At 42.2% G+C, this 15,909-nt stretch overlaps 1 long non-coding RNA gene and 1 other non-coding gene across 2 annotated transcripts in view; both read left to right on the forward strand.

Moving 5' to 3' along the window:
- LOC129481253 (uncharacterized) overlaps window positions 1–15,909 on the forward strand; it is a 94,659-nt gene that overhangs the window by 12,085 nt on the left and 66,665 nt on the right. The window contains exon 3 of the long non-coding RNA XR_010120616.1: window positions 691–745. This is a non-coding gene — a long non-coding RNA (uncharacterized lncRNA). The remainder of the gene's footprint in view (window positions 1–690; window positions 746–15,909) is intronic.
- Window positions 921–1,029, forward strand: LOC129481381 (U6 spliceosomal RNA). Its single transcript, XR_008657389.1, has one exon. It is a non-coding gene; the product is annotated as a U6 spliceosomal RNA (small nuclear RNA).

The following is a 15,909-nucleotide window of genomic DNA, read 5'->3' on the forward strand; positions in this document are numbered from 1 at the left end:
ACAGCAGAATCACCAAGTAGCTGTTGTGTAAGAGGGTGAACTGATGCTACCTCTCCTGCAGGGAGAGAAATGCTTCCATGAGGCATTCATATTGGAATGCAATTTCAATGGTATGATGTACTTGGGAATGGCTAGGATTCCCAGATGGGCAACCCTGGCTATAATGGGGATAGCCAGGAGAGTCTTCTTGATCAAATGCTTTTAGTCAGAATATCAAACACAAGCTCTCTTTTCCCTGGGCATAGAGAGTAAGGCACCCCCCTTTGTCTGCGCCGCCCCAGGAATGCTGGACTTTTTAACGGAATTGATACATAGAGATTGTAAGGTTATTCACGTAACCATGAGTAACATGATTTTCAGTACTGCAGAAATAAAATCAGAAAAATGAACATCAGGAGAGACCAGTGTCCAAGAAAACTATCCACTTTTAGGAGTCCATGGAATAGTTAGAATGAATGGTAATGTTAATATGAAAATAAACTTTGGCAGGAAAAGAGGCCAAGAAGGAAAGGAACATGAAAATAACTTTTTAGTTTCCTGGCAGTCTCTAAGTGGCATTGGACTGGTCCATGGAATCACAGCCCAGAGCCCAGCAATAATTTTACGATTTGTTGGAGACAACCTACTCACTTACCAAACCTAGAAAGATGGAAAGATTGAGTAAGCATGTCAACGTGTATTCTTTTGTAGGTCCTGAGTTATTGCCCTAATCTTCTCGAAGCTGTTTCACAGAGACAAGCATCTGGTGAGTTGATAATGTTAATGATAATAGCAATGATACTAGTAACAATAATGCTATTAACTGCATTGCCAAGTGTGCTAAACATTTTGCAAATGTTGTCTTATTTAGTACACGCAACTTACTTACATGAGGTAGTTTCCAGATGGGGGAACTGGGGTTCAAAAAAATTAAGCACTTGGTGCTCGCTTCGGCAGCACACATACTAAAAATTGGAACGATACAGAGAAGATTAGCATGGCCCCTGTGCAAGGATGACACGCAAAAAAAATTAAGCACTTGGCCAAGATCACACAGCTGATAAGTAGTGGAGCACAAACTGGAAACCAAGACAAAATTGTGCTCTTAGCCTGCTGCCACAATAAATAGTAAAAGAAATAGAATGAGAAATTGGAGAACCTGAAATAACAGTACCTCTTTAAAAAATTATAGCGCATAATTTGAATGTGCATGAATCGCACCTGCTCTCTGTGAGCCACAGAGTCCTCTCTCTTTTACCGTGTTTCCTCCATCCATCTTCTGTTCATATTTGGCTTGAAACAGTTCTTACCTGGACAGTCAGAAACTTAAAGCAGCTGAATGGTGTTTTCTACAAAGTCAGATATGGAAAGCTGCCAAAATATCAGTCCTTGGGACAGAGTTTTTAAGTGATTATAATTCTAGGAGTAAAACCAGTCACTCAGTAAATATTTGTTAAATGAATGAATGAGTTAATGAATAAATGAGTGAGGGGATTAGATTCTTGGGTAGAGGAGAGGTTCTTGGGAGGTAATGATTCATAATTATTTATTGTGTGTCTGCTGTGCACTATGAATGATATTGCAGTGTCACTGAAGGCGAAGTTCAGCAACTGATCACCACTATTTCCTCAAGGTCCTCTCCAAAGCACAAGCTACTTGGCTAGCCTGGCTGCTGAGTCCTACTGTAAACCCTCAGTCTTCTCCCTTGTAAAATAAGGGATTTAATTGTTTTTATTGCTTCTTCTACTTCCCATTTTTCTATGAGTATATGATTCTAAATATCATTTTTAAACAAACATTTTTATTTTAAAATAGTTTTTGATTTACAGAAAAATTGTTAGCTTAGTACAGAGATTTCCTATATACCCTATACCCAGTTTCCTCTATTTTTTTTTTTTTTTTTTTTTTTGAGATGGAGTCTTGCTCTGTCGCCCGGGCTGGAGTGCAGTGGTGCAATCTCTGCTCACTGCAAGCTCCGCCTCCCGGGTTCACGCCATTCTCCTGCGTCAGCCTCTCCGAGTAGCTGGGACTACAGGTGCCCGCCACCACGCCCGGCTAATTTTTTGTATTTTTAGTAGAGACAGGGTTTCACCATGGTCTCGATCTCCTGACCTCGTGATCCACCCGCCTCGGCCTCCCAAAGTGCTGGGATTACAAGCATGAGCCACCGCGCCCGGCCTAGTTTCCTCTATTATTTAACTCTTACATTAGTGTGGTCCATTTTTTATAATTAGTAAATCTACATTAATACATTATTATTAACTAAAGTTCATACTTTATTTTTACTTAGTTTTTACCTTTTTCTGTTGCGGGATCCCCTGCCCAGAACACCACATTACATTTAGTTGTAGTGTCTCTTCAGGCTCCTCAGTCTCTCTGACTTTCCCTGTTTTTGATGACTTTGACCGTTTTGAGGAATACTGGTCAAGTATTTTGTAGAATGCCTCTCAACTTAGATCTGTCTAATATTGGTCTTATGGTTAAACTTGGGTTATGTATTTGTAGAAAGAGGACCACAGAGTTAAAGTGCCATTTCCACCATGTCATATCACACATGAACATACAAGTCAGGAACATGACTTATCACTATTGATTTAACTTCAATCACCTGGCTCAAGTCGTTTTCGTTATGTGGCTCCACTGCACATTTACTCTTTTTCTCCCCCTTTCCATAGTACACTCTGTGGAAGGAAGTCCCTACGCACGGTCCATATGTAAGGAGTGGGGAGTTATGCTCTACCTCTTTGAGGGCAGAGTAACTACATAAATTTTGGAGAATTTTTCTTCACATGAAATTTGTCCATTGTTGCTTATTTGTTTACTTGTATTAGGATGAACTCATGTATATTTATTCTATCCTTTGGATTATTTCATACTTTGGATTAAAATATTCTTTGCTCGAACTGTCCCAGCTTTTGCCTTTAGGGGCTCCTTTAGTTGCCTCTTGTGTCTCTATGGCATGCCCCATCAAGGTTGTGGTTTCTATTTTTGTTTTGTTTTTGAGCACTTTCTTCCTTTCTGGCACTGAAAGATTGTTTCAGGCTCATCTTGTGTATTTCCTGTCCCAGTACTAGAATCAGCCATTTCTCCAAGGAGCCCTGGTTCCTTTCATTGAAGAATAAATTAGAAACCAAGATCTGGGAGCTAGGTGTGCTCATTAGTACTGGTGTGTCATAGCTTCTCATTCCTCTCAGCTGACAGAGCAAGGAAATATATTGTGTATACCAACCTGTGTAAATACACGAATCTATGAATATTGCTATGCATAACCATCTGTATCTATAACAACCTAAACATGAGTTTATACTGATGCTTCCAACTCTAATCCATTACTACATGAATCATTTGAGCCTCCTCCTCTTGCTCATCTGTAACCTCCTGCTCCAGCAGTGGGAACCTAACTCCTACTATCAGCCACTTATTTAATTGTTCATTTCCAGTATACATGTATAGCAGCATCAGAATTGCTAACACATACCTCATGGTAAACAATTTTATCAGCTAGAGTACAGTGTTTATATACGGTGTCTTTTACCTTTAAATTGATAGACTCCACTCATTTCCAAAGTTACATAAGTCTGCAACTTCCCCCTCACTATGCCTTTCAGTGAGGTTGTTTCATACATGAGTAATAAAGTTAGATTGTTTTGTCACATTCTGTTTTCATCCTGGGATTGTCCAACCTCCTAAATTATTGTTCGTAATTTGCATGCATTAAGGTTCAGTCTTTGTGCTGAAAAGTTCTGTGGGTTTTGACAAGCACATAGTGTCTTGTATGTACCATTACATTATGATACAGAATAGTCTCTCTGCCCTAAAATATCTCCTGTGGTTTACCTGTTCAACCCTCCCCTTCCTCCTACCCTGAACTCCTGGCACCCATTGATCTTTTTACCATCTCTATAGTTTTACCCCTTCTAGAATGCCATATAATTGGAATCATGTGGTATGTAGCCATTACATACTGGCTTTTTTCACTTAGCAATATACATTTAAGATTCATCTATGTATTTTCATGGCTTGGTAATTTCTTTTTATCACTGAATAATATTCCATTGTATAGATATACCAGTTTGTGTATATTTTCACTTGTTGGAGGACATCTTGGTTGCTTACAGATTTGGAAATTAAGAACAGAGTTGCGTGCTGGGCATGGTGGCTCATGCCTGTAATCTCAGCACTTTGGGAGGCTGAGATGGGCGGATCATCTGAGGGCAGGAGTTTGAGACCAGCCTGGCCAACATGGTGAAACCCTGTCTCTACTAAAAATACAAAAATTAGCCAGACATGGTGGCACATGCCTGTGATCCCAGCTGCTCAGGAGGCTGAGACAGGAGAATTATTTGAACCTGGGAGGCAGAGGTTGTGGTGAGCTGAGATCATGCCACTGTACTCCAGCCTGGGCGACAGAGCAAGATCCATCTCAAAAAAGAAAAAAAAAAAAAGAATAGAGGTGCTGGGGCTGGACACGGTGGCTCACGCTTGTAATCCCAGCACTTTAGGAGGCCAAGGTGGGCATGTCACCTGAGGTCAGGAGTTTGAGACCAGTCTGACCAACATGGTGAAACCCCATCTCTACTAAAAATACAAAAATACATAAAACAAAAAAAATTAGCCGGGCATGGTGGCAGGCGCCCTGTAGTTCCAGCTACTGGAGAGGCTGAGGCAGAAGAATCACTTGAACTTGGGAGGTGGAGGTTGCAGTGAGCCGAGATAGCGCCACTGCACTCCAGCCTGGGCAACGGAGTGAGACTTTGTCTAAAAAAAAATATAAAAGAGAATAGAGGTGCTATAAATATTTGTATGCAGGTTTTGTGTGGACATAAGTTTTCAATATCTTTTTAACATTTATTTTTCAGATCAATTAAAATCATTATTTGTAATAATCTAGCCTTTATACGGCTTCTCAAATATAGCTATTTAAAAAATAATAAACACATTCATATAATAAATCCATTCAGAATCAGACACCATTTTGTATAAAAGTGTAAACAATGAATCTGCAATTATTTTATGGAATAAGATAACTTTAGGGCAGTTTAGCAGTATTTCATTTAACATTCTTTGAAATTTGTGCAGACCTGTGGTCTGTGGAAGCTGTTTCTTTTACATTGCAAACAGGGAAATTTATAATGTTAAATTTGCTACAAAATTGTTCCTTTATTGCTCCTTTACTAATAAAACATATTGAAAATTACATGTTTGGAAATCTAAATAGAAGCATTTTCAAATTGAAATAATAAATATGACACAGTATTAGATAACTAAAACTTGCTCCCTTTATGTGTATACATATCAGGTAGGACACATGAAATGCCAGGAAATAGGCAATGATGATATTTTCTCTGGATATTTAATCTCTAAACACATGAAATATATTATGTACAGTATAATCCTGTTGAAATATAACTTGTTATTCCAGAGGATTGGGTATGTGTTAGAGAGTCACCTATGTCCACTGAAAGTTCAAAGCATAGCAACAATTCTACGAAAAAACCCACACCTTTCTATAACACTGTCTTCTATCAAATGACAATTTGATCAAATTAATCTTTGCCTTTAATACTAATATTCTAAATAAGCCTCCTTCTTTGGGCATGAATTAACAAAAATTGCCCCTGGATTGTTACCACCTTGCAGAATTTTTACCATGCTTCCTCACTCTATGTTAGTGACTTGTGTTGATTGGTCCAGTATGGCTCAAGTGTAAATATCTTGATGTTAGAAAGATTTAACAATTTTAAGTGCTTTATTGTGTGTCTTAAGCTATCTTATGTCTATGGCTTATTTTATGTCTTAAGTTACTTTATGTAAAATATTTGAGAAAATAGAGAAGGATAAGTATCAGTGAGAATGAAGGGTTTAACGATATCACACAAGGTCAATGTCTTTCCCCTCCCCATAGAAATTTTGACCATTTTAGTGTCAGAAAATTAATAAGCCTGCCAGGCGCAGTGGCTCACGCTTGTAATCCCAGCACTTTGGGAGGCTGAGGCGGGCGGATCATGAGGTCAGGAGATTGAGACCATCCTGGCTAACACATCCCGTCTCTACTAAAAATACAAAAAATTAGCCGGGCGTGGTGGCAGGCGCCTGTAGTCCCAGCTACTTGGGAGGCTGAGGCAGGAGAAAGGCATGAACCCAAGAGGCAGAGCTTGCATTGAGTCGAGATGGCGTCACTGCACTCCAGCCTGGGCGACAGAGCGAGACTCCATCTCAAAAAAAAAAAAAAAAAGAAAAGAAAAGAAAATTAATGAGTCTAAAGCTATCTCAGCAAATAATGGGATTTTCTTTCCTGATCTAAAAGGTTCTGAGATTTCTCCATTAGAAGCCTGCCTCACTGAGAGGTGAGGACTTTTTAACCAACAAGCCTGGAGGTTTTAGGGCTTTAGTTTAACGTAAGGAATTCAGGAGAGAATCCCTGGGAATGTGATTCTCCCTGAAGCAAGTCACATGTTATGATGCATTAGATGAGAGCTTCTGTGGAAGACCATGTCCCTCTTAACATTATAACAGGGGAAATCTTCCTTCTACCTCTTTTTTCATACCCCTTCCCTGTGTGACAGAGGGCTCTTCAGATGCTTAGCTGCCGCTCCTATTCTAGGATCACTTTCTGTCCTTTGGTTTTCATCTTTATCTCCCTTTCTCCATGTCTCTTCCTATCCTTTTGCTCCCATGAAACTATTTGTGCTATGCTCTGTATCCTTCCAGGTTGTGACTCATGTCTCATTTGAATCTGGAGAAGCAGCAAGATAGACTAAGACATGAATTCCCTGGATCTTCATTGGTAGTTCCCTGCATACTTTTTTTTTTTTTTTTTTTTTTGAGATGGAGTCTCGCTCTGTCGCCCATGCTGGAGTGCAGTGGCGCAATCTCAGCTCACTGCAACCTCTGCCTCCCAGGCTCAAGTGATTCTCCTGCCTCAGCCTCCCAAGTAGCTGTGATTACAGGCATGCACCACTGCACCCAGCTAATTTTTGTATTTTTAGTAGAGACAGGGTTTCACCATGTTGCCCACGCTGGTCTTGAACTCCTGACCTCAAGTGATCCATCCGCCTTGGCCTCCCAAAGTGTTGGGATTACAGGTGTGAGCCACTGCGTCCAGCCTCCCTGCATACTCTTAAGTATGCCAATATTAGGTGAGTGGATATACATGTCTCTGGAAAAAGAACATTTTGTGGCCTTACAATGGTTGTTCTTTTCAGTATCCCCCTGACATGGCAAAATAAACTTACTGAGTGCCAAAGATCCTCCAGGAGGAAAGGGATGAAGACCTGGGGAGGGGATCTCCATCCCATTTGAGATTCAAGCTAGGCAAAACTTTCTGAAGGGCTAAGGTAGCCCTGACTAAGGTCTCCCAAGAAGAGACAGTCTGGCTCAGTGACAGGTTCAACACCAGAGCCTAGAGGTTTGTGGGGACAGCTTGTTCTAGATCCTTGTGTAGCTGTGGTTACAAGCCCAATTATACCCAGCCACTTTGGCAAAGCTGTCCTGTTTAGGGAACAGTGGCTGATTGTGTGAGTGTAAATCCAATAAGCTGTTGTCTTGGGAGTCCATATGCACAGTGCTACCCTCCTGCCTGCACAGTGTTCCATAGCAGCAAGGCCATTCCTACAGCAAGACAAGGACTCACTGAAGTCTGATGGAACCAGTTTTCAACAGTGACATTGTATAGAAGTTATGTTTAAAACGAGAACCTGTTAATGGACTGGTCACGTGGACCACTGAACCAAGACTACTACCTTTGGACTAAGTTAATTACCAAGTTTCTGTACAACAGAGAGAATGAAGGTTCCTTAAGAAAGAGAAACCAAATTACCTACTATATGGAGGAATGGAGGCTTAAGCAAGCAATTGGAAAAATATAGAGAGATGCCCAAATTTTTCATCCTAAACTGATAGAGATCCATACAGATTATATTTAGTATGCTAATTCATTGTGAATCTCTAAGAGCTGAAGGGTTTGCTAAATTTGTTTGATTACTGAACTTTAAAAAAAACCTATATATCTCAAGAGACTGGATTCTAAGGAATACTTGTTATAACAGAAAATGCTTCTTCAGTGACAGAATTTTAGGTACTAGGTCATGACAGAGGAGCAGCACATTGGGGGCAGAGGCCCTTTCCTGGCACCCACCAATATAGTTGTCTGACTGTCTCAGAGTAGACTAGTTCCATGGTTCTGTGCTGTTAATCATGTTACTCTAGTGACTCTAACCCAAGGAGGGCAAAGTGTGCAGTGAGACAGTGCTGAGATGGGAATCCAACTTCCTCCTTAGCTCCATCTATCATTATTAGCCTTTGAATAATGCCCACCACCTGCAATTGCTCGTTGGCTGCATGAGAGTAGAGATTTCCCATTTTATTGTCTTATGCATCCTCAGTGTCTAGAACTGTGCCAGGCACCATTTAAGTACTCAATAACTATCAAATGAATGAACTTCTGATCTAACACTGTCCTGGCAAAGACACTAAAAGCCTAACTTAGCAATTTCTTTTGTACAGTTTGTACCTTGTGGCTACAAAGATTCAGGAAGTATGAGAACAGTGATGACTTGGAACTACTAACTAGGTTTGGTGGGCCCAATCCTCAGCAGCAAACAGTAAATAATGTTTTATTTATAAATCAAGTGAAACCTATCTTTTCCCAGGTTGGACCAACCCAGAATAGGGGTCAAGGGGTACAACCATCTGAAACCACATCAGCTGAATCACCATCCCCCTAGTTCCACATTGCTCAATCTGAGGATAAATTGCAACATATTTAGCAACCTGTATGGTGGCATATGTTTTATAAATAAATGTATTTCTATAAATCAGTATATAAATAAAAATTAAAAATATTCCTTTCTATTCTTTAAACTAAACTATGTATCACAAAACTGTTAGCTTACAAGGAAACATTTTCATCAAATCATTCTAATAATTTCTAAATCATTACTGATTTTTGGAAATTACTGGTATGGTCTTATGTTTGGTAAGCTCTCACTAAACTAAATGCTGCTTGTCTCTAAGCTACAGTTTTATGGAGGAAACTGTACTAAATGCTTCCAATGGCTTCTCCTTGTGTCGATGGTTATTAGGTGTGGTCCCAGGCATGTGCCTCAGCAGGAGAGTGATTGGGTGGGGTGCCCATCGTGTTTAGAATGCTAATGTTTCTCACGTCATCTGTACCCAGAGTACTTTTGCTTCTGCCCCATCTACAACCCTGTCACCAGCCCAGCTTGTTCTGCTACTCCTGCCAACCCTGGACCCCTCCTGAGCAGCAAGTAGGCACTGCGTCTGTCTCAGCTTCCACCTTGGTCTTCTTATATCATGCTGCCCCGTCCAGGTGCACCAGTCCCAAGTCCCAAAACCACCCATGCAGTGGCCACTGCATGATGTCATTTGGTGGCATGTGGTCTAACTTAAGCTACTTACCAACCATTAGGGCAGAATTTCCAATTTCAACCTGCAGTAACATCATGCCTGTGTGTATTGGCTGAATATCAGCCATGGCCCCATCTCTTCTGAGTAGTTCCGCAAATCTCAAGGCCTTCTCTCACATTTATGTTAGAACAAGGCCATGAATGCTGTTTTCTTCTAACTCATGATCCTACGATTTCTTCTTCTGTTTCTCATCTCCATAAAATGGCTCCCATGTTGATGCCTTGATTCCTGGAAGGAGCTACTGTTTTGCTTTGCCTCTTAACATCACTCAGGTGATGATGCCCTTGCTAATACTCTGTCTCTGAGCTGAAGCAGGAGAAAATCCCCTCTGTTGGCCTGAGTGGCCAATGGTCACCAGCCCAAGGCTGCCTCATGCTCTTCGTGACTTACTCCTTGCTATAATCCCGAGTCTGTGGATGATCACATCAGAAAACACCCTCAGTTTACTGTTGCCTCCCACTGCTCACCATCTTCTGAATTAAGACTGCACATTCTGGCTCTTTGCCTTGGGTAATTTTTTTCCCCAATAACTTGGGAGCTTTGATTCCCAGTGGCTTAGGAGAGTTGTTATCCACACAGCTGGGCACCAGAAGCAGCCAGCTGAATGGGACCAAGGCATGAAGACTGAAAACCTTGCAGGTGACTTGGATCTGCATCCCAGGTTGAGAATCTCTAGCTTAGGAGTCTCTTTGGAGTTCTAAAGGAAATACTCAATTTCCCCCGACATGTGCAATGGGATTAATTCTTAAGAAATTCATATACAGCTTAGATTGTTGCTCAGAGACTCCTGCCACTCTGTGAACCACCCCTATGGACACTGATGCACAATTTCCTTTGGGTTGATCTCATAAGTTGCATTTCCAAAAAAAAAAAAAAGAAAGAAAGAAAATAATAAGACCTTGACATCATAAGGAAACCACTTTTAGTTGCTCCATTTCCTGGAGCCTACAGCTGGCAAAATGCCTGGGACAAGATGTATTCAATTCAAGGCAAATCAGAGTTGTTAGGAGAAGCAGATGGCCCACCTAAGGTGAAAAAATTACTTTCTTGTGAGGATAGGCGGGGCAATTTATTCACCTCTTCCTCTAGGAAGGTGAGAACGTGTGGAGACAAAATAAATAAAACATATTACAAGCTCATCCCACAGATGAACAGAACAATTGGTGCTGAACAAGGCTACAGGAGGCATCTTCCAGCCTCCAGGAGGGCTGTAGGAGCTTGTCATGCATGCATTAAAGTGCCCCCAGAACTCGAAAACCATTCCATCAGAGGAGCTAATAAGAACCAACGAGTCATTGACAACAGCAACCATCAGTAACCCTCTCTGAGAGCTAGTAATGAACAGCAACAAATATTGGGGATAGTTAAGATGAGCCAGGTAAAGGTTCAGGAAAATGACTGAATAGATTACAAAGCAGCAGGAACTGTGATCCATCTGAAGAAAAAGGGGAATCATGTGAGTGGAGGTGTGGCAGCTAGATAATCTGCACATATTGAGGTAAGGGGAGGCCAGGCAGTGAGAATTTGTTGTGATTATCTAACACTTTCCAGATGAGAGAGACACGTTTCTTGGTAGCTACTTGTGTTCAGATAATCTAGAAAGTACATTTCATTCAGAAGATTTCTCCAGTATCTGGATGTTGCACCCCTTAAGGTTATGCAATGCTTTTGCATTGAATCCTTGTTCACAAGCAACAGTCTGATTATGAATTTGGTCTCCCAGGTACCTTGATAATGGGCAGAATGTGTCCAAGATCGAGGAAACAAGTTTGGAGATCCTTGGAAAGGCTTATTGTGTACCTGTTACAAATAAATAAATGTGGGTTTTGTTTGAGAGTTTGGTTAGCATGGGTCAGTTTCAACCTAATCACCCAGCAACACCAACAAAATCCTCTCTTAGGAACTGCATGGCTGAGGGTCAGACCCCAGAACACTTTGGCCACTCCTCTGTATTGCCATCCCGTGAGGCTCCACTGGAGTAGCCTGGGCCTTCTTCCCTGACATCTGTGCCTGTTTAAATGTAACACAATCAGCCCAGAAAGTCATCTCCCCACCAGTTTCTTTAAAATCAACAGAGGATAATTCTAAGTAATGTTTTCTGTAACGCATTCTGGAGTCTCATAGCCCTGAACCTTAGGAAATAAGTTGCATCTCGCACTCCGTGAGCATATACCCAAGTAGCAAACTCTCAGCTTCCCGCAGTGGTCCCTGCTGTCTTCTTCACCCTGATGGGGTGAGTCTTGGTGAGGTCACATGGTGATGTACAGGGGATCCTTAAGCAAGGAGTTGGAAAGGAAAGGTTACGCTGCCAAGCACATCTCCAACCCAGAGCCCTCATGCCCCCTTGATCACGTCGTTTGAATGGGGTATGGCTTGGGTTAAATGAAGAAAGGGGTGGGTGTTCTCATCTACAAGAGCAGAACTAGAAGGGTGCTTCTTGTCAGCTGTGTTCACAGCAGCTGTGGCTGGGTGCACAGCTTCCCCCATTTTTCCACTGTTGAAAAGTGTGTGCTTCTGTGGCTGGTGCTGGCATTCTCATCTCTGACTCTTGTAAAGGGGCAACATCATCGCTTCAAGCACTCTCTCTTAGTTTTCTCCTCCCTAGGATGTGAATAGTTGACATTGTGCACTCCTTGGTGGGCACTATGCGCTTGCTTGCTATAGGACACTTGTTCACTGGTATTTTGGTAACCAGTAGTTTTTGTCTGTCTCCAGAATAAGAGGGAAACAGCAGTGACCCAACTCTGGAAATTATCTACCAGGCTCACATCCCATATATTGCCCTGTATCCCTTGAAAACAGCAAATTTATATGCACGATAAAAACATTAATATTGCATATTAATTTCTTCTTCCCCCAATTTGGAGAGTTGGCAGAAGGACTAATAAAGATGACTAGTGTGAATAGTCTCTCAAAATAGCCGTTTCATAAATTAAATAGGAGATGCATTCACTGCAGCTGAGATTTATGAAGGTTCTGTGAGGTGGCAAAACAGGGTTTGCAATTCAGGATTTTATTGCCCTTAGGGGCTGTGGCTAATCTGTTGTGAAGCGAGGTTTCAGTTGGGTAAAGATTGAGTAACTAGAACAGAGATGCATTGTGTAACCCCTGTTTCCTTTTTATTTCTTGCGGACCAGTGAATATCCTAAGTCCCAAACTGTACGCCAGCTTAGTAGATTTAATTTTTGAGCGTTTTGTATCATGACAGCTCAGCATTTGTTGCAAAAAGTGGACACAGATAACCATGGCCATTATATCAGTCTCTGTGCTGATGCTGAATTTGTCTGACAGACTCACACAAGGGCTTCCAAATAGGCTTTTCTTTAAAGGGAAAGAGAATTGGCATTTACCGATTACTTACTCTGTCTCCAAACGACCTTTATTTCTCATGGCAAATCTGTGTCATTGGTATTACAGGTATTTCACCTTTGTTCTGAATAGGATTGAGGCTCAGAGAAACTAAATAGCTTGCCCAAGTTACTTAATTAAGAACCTTAGAAGCCTAAAACAAGCATGATCTCTTCTGGTCCGTTTTATACAGGAGAAGTGAGGTTTCAGAATTTAAACCAGGCCTGTCTGCCTCCAAATCCATTGCTCCTTCCACTGTGCTGTGTGGCTGCATGAACACACTAGGAAGAGCTGGAGAAATGCCATAGGGTTTTAAAGCACCACCAAAAAAATCATGTGAAAGAAAACATATTTTGAAAAAAAGGCTGATTGTCATATTGAAGCGCCCCACCGGCAAGTATCTAGGAGGCCCTGGTAAGACCAGCATGTGTGCCTTGGGGTGTTTTGAGTACCTGGGAAGGCAGGGGCCGTGCAGTCTCCTCTCCCGCAGTGTAGATGAGCCGGGCAGGGACAGCAGCAATGCTGCCGCCCCAAAGTCATCTGCCCACTTCCAGTCAGAGGCCCTAACGTTTTCCTAGTTATCTGAGTGTCATCTCTTACGATGACTTATCCTGCTCAAAGCCTCTTTATTTAAACATTTGCCAAGTGGGAGGGATTCTGTCCCGACAACTGCTTCCTCATTTCCGTGCTCACTCCCAACGCACAGCTCAGACGCCTGTGCGCGGGTCTGCCATAAGAGCCTCCCAAACGATGCTCCCCGCTGCCAGTCACTCCTTGCGCCCATCTTGTGGCTGCTAGATAGATCGTCCTACAGCACAGCTCCGATGATCTCATACCTCTGCTCAAAAGGAAGGAAGTTTCCAAATTTCAAACTCCAGTGCCAGGCGCGGTGGCGCGCCGTGGTCCGGGTGACTGAGGAGGCTGAGGTGGGAGGATCGCTTAAGCCCAGGAGTTGCAGGCTGCAGGGAGCTATGATTGCATCACTGCACTCCAGCCTGGGTAACAGAGTGGGACCCCTTCTCTTAAAAATAATAAAAATAAATTAATTGTAAAAGTTTGAAACCAAATTTCAAAGTCAAACCTAGAAAGCGTCTGGAGCCATCCCCAGGCTCCTGGGGCCCTCTGCCTTCGTGTGACGGCCTCTAGGACTAGAGTGCTTGGTTTGTTTTTGGAAGCCATTTCCTCAGAGTGATGGTTTCTGAGGAACCATCAGCTGCAAGAGTTCTGCTTTATAGGAATATACACATAAGAAGAAAATAGAAATAGCCTAGAACTCTCCGGATTTCATGACATCATCACACACACACCCAAACATACACACATACACACACACACACACACACACACACACACTCTCACATCATCACACACACCACACACCCACAATCACATCACACACACCACACACACACAATCACATCATCACACACACCACACACACACAATCACATCACACACAACACACACACAATCACATCACACAACACGCACACACACACACACACACACACACACACGGCCTTTGTCTTTTTACATTTAGTTGTTATCTAGCGCCACCTGGTGTTAAAACTAAACAGCACCTCTGGAGAAAAAAGAATCTACAGGCATGTTTTATCCCAAATTGAGTATCTTTAGCACTGGAAGGAAACTTAGAGATCATTTAGACAGATGCCTCATTTTATAGATTAGGAATGTATGCAGATTTAGAAACAGAATTGAATCCATAGTACTTGAATTCCAGACTCCTCAATTTTCCAGCATGCCCCAGTTGCCCCCTAAGCCTCCAAAGGAATTGGGCTAGAGTGATGCCACCTTTGGAAAAAGACAAAAAAGGAATACTAGCATTTACTGATCCTTTATTATAAGCCAGTTATTGTGTTAAATGCATTTACAAACATGACCTCATGATCTCATTTTTTCTTCATAACTAGTCTCCTTCCTTCCTTCCTTCCTTCCTTCCTTCCTTCCTTCCTCCCTTCCTTCCTTCTTCCCTTCCTTCATTCCTTCTTTTTCTTCAGAGAGGAGGTCTTGCTCTGTCATCCAGGCTGGAGTGCTGTGCTGTGATCAGAGCTCACTGCAGCCTTGAACTCCTGGGCTCAAGCAATCCTCCCACCACCTCAGACCCACAAGTAGCTGGGACTACAGGTGTGAGCCACTGCAGTAGGGTGATCTTATTCTTGTTCCACAGATGAACAAAGTAAAATTCAGAGACCTGCAACATACTTTGGACCTGCAAGTACTTTTATGTCTGTGTTTCTATAAGGACCTGTTCATTCCAGTTGTCTCAGTAGTCAGTGTGGATTGCCACATGAATAATTCGGTGGTGGCTTAAAAAACAAATATTTACTTCTTGCTCATGTTTCATGAGAACTGCAGGTTGACTGTGGGTCAGCTGTAACTCTGATGGGCTCAGCTTGGCTGGATGAATAATTTGGTGGTGGCAATTGGCATAGATCCTGAAAAATAAAAGATAATGAGGAGCTCAATAAGGTCATATTGTATTATTTGTTCACAATTATTCATTCCTTCCTTGCCTTTTCCATACTTCTGTGCAGGCAGAATACATTGCCCTCCCTGCATTGATCTTGGACTTGGCCACTTTCTTTGGTTAATAAAATGTGTGTGGACTTGATATTTGCTGCCTGAGCAGAAGCTTTCGGTAGTGTGGTTTGGTGAGACCTACTTCAGCCTTGACCTCCCCCGTGAGAACAGCACACCTTAGAGATTTGCTCTTCCTTCAGTGCTGGCTCCTGGAAGGAGATGATAATTGTGGCTGAGCCGAATCCAGCAAAGCTGAGCCCATCAGAGTCACAGCTGACCCACAGTCAACCTGCAGCCCTCATGAAACGTGAGCAAGAAATAAATAGTTTTTAAAGCCATTGAGAATTTGGTGTTGTTTGTTGCTGCACCAAAAGCTGACCAGTACGGAGTTTGAACAAGTCTGGTTGACTCCAAAACCATCTTAGAAACTCTCTGTGAAAATGGACACTACTTCCAGAATGATGTCTAATATGGTTTGGCTCTGTATCCCCACCCAAATCTCATGTCAGATTATAATTCTCAGTGTTGCAGGAGGGGCCAGGTGGGAAGTGATTGGATCACCGGGTGGGGGTGGACTTCCCCTTTGCTGTTCTCCTGATAATGAGTTCTCAT

This window comes from Symphalangus syndactylus, chromosome 4 (genome assembly GCF_028878055.3).
Source record: "Symphalangus syndactylus isolate Jambi chromosome 4, NHGRI_mSymSyn1-v2.1_pri, whole genome shotgun sequence".
Lineage (NCBI taxonomy): Eukaryota > Metazoa > Chordata > Mammalia > Primates > Hylobatidae > Symphalangus > Symphalangus syndactylus.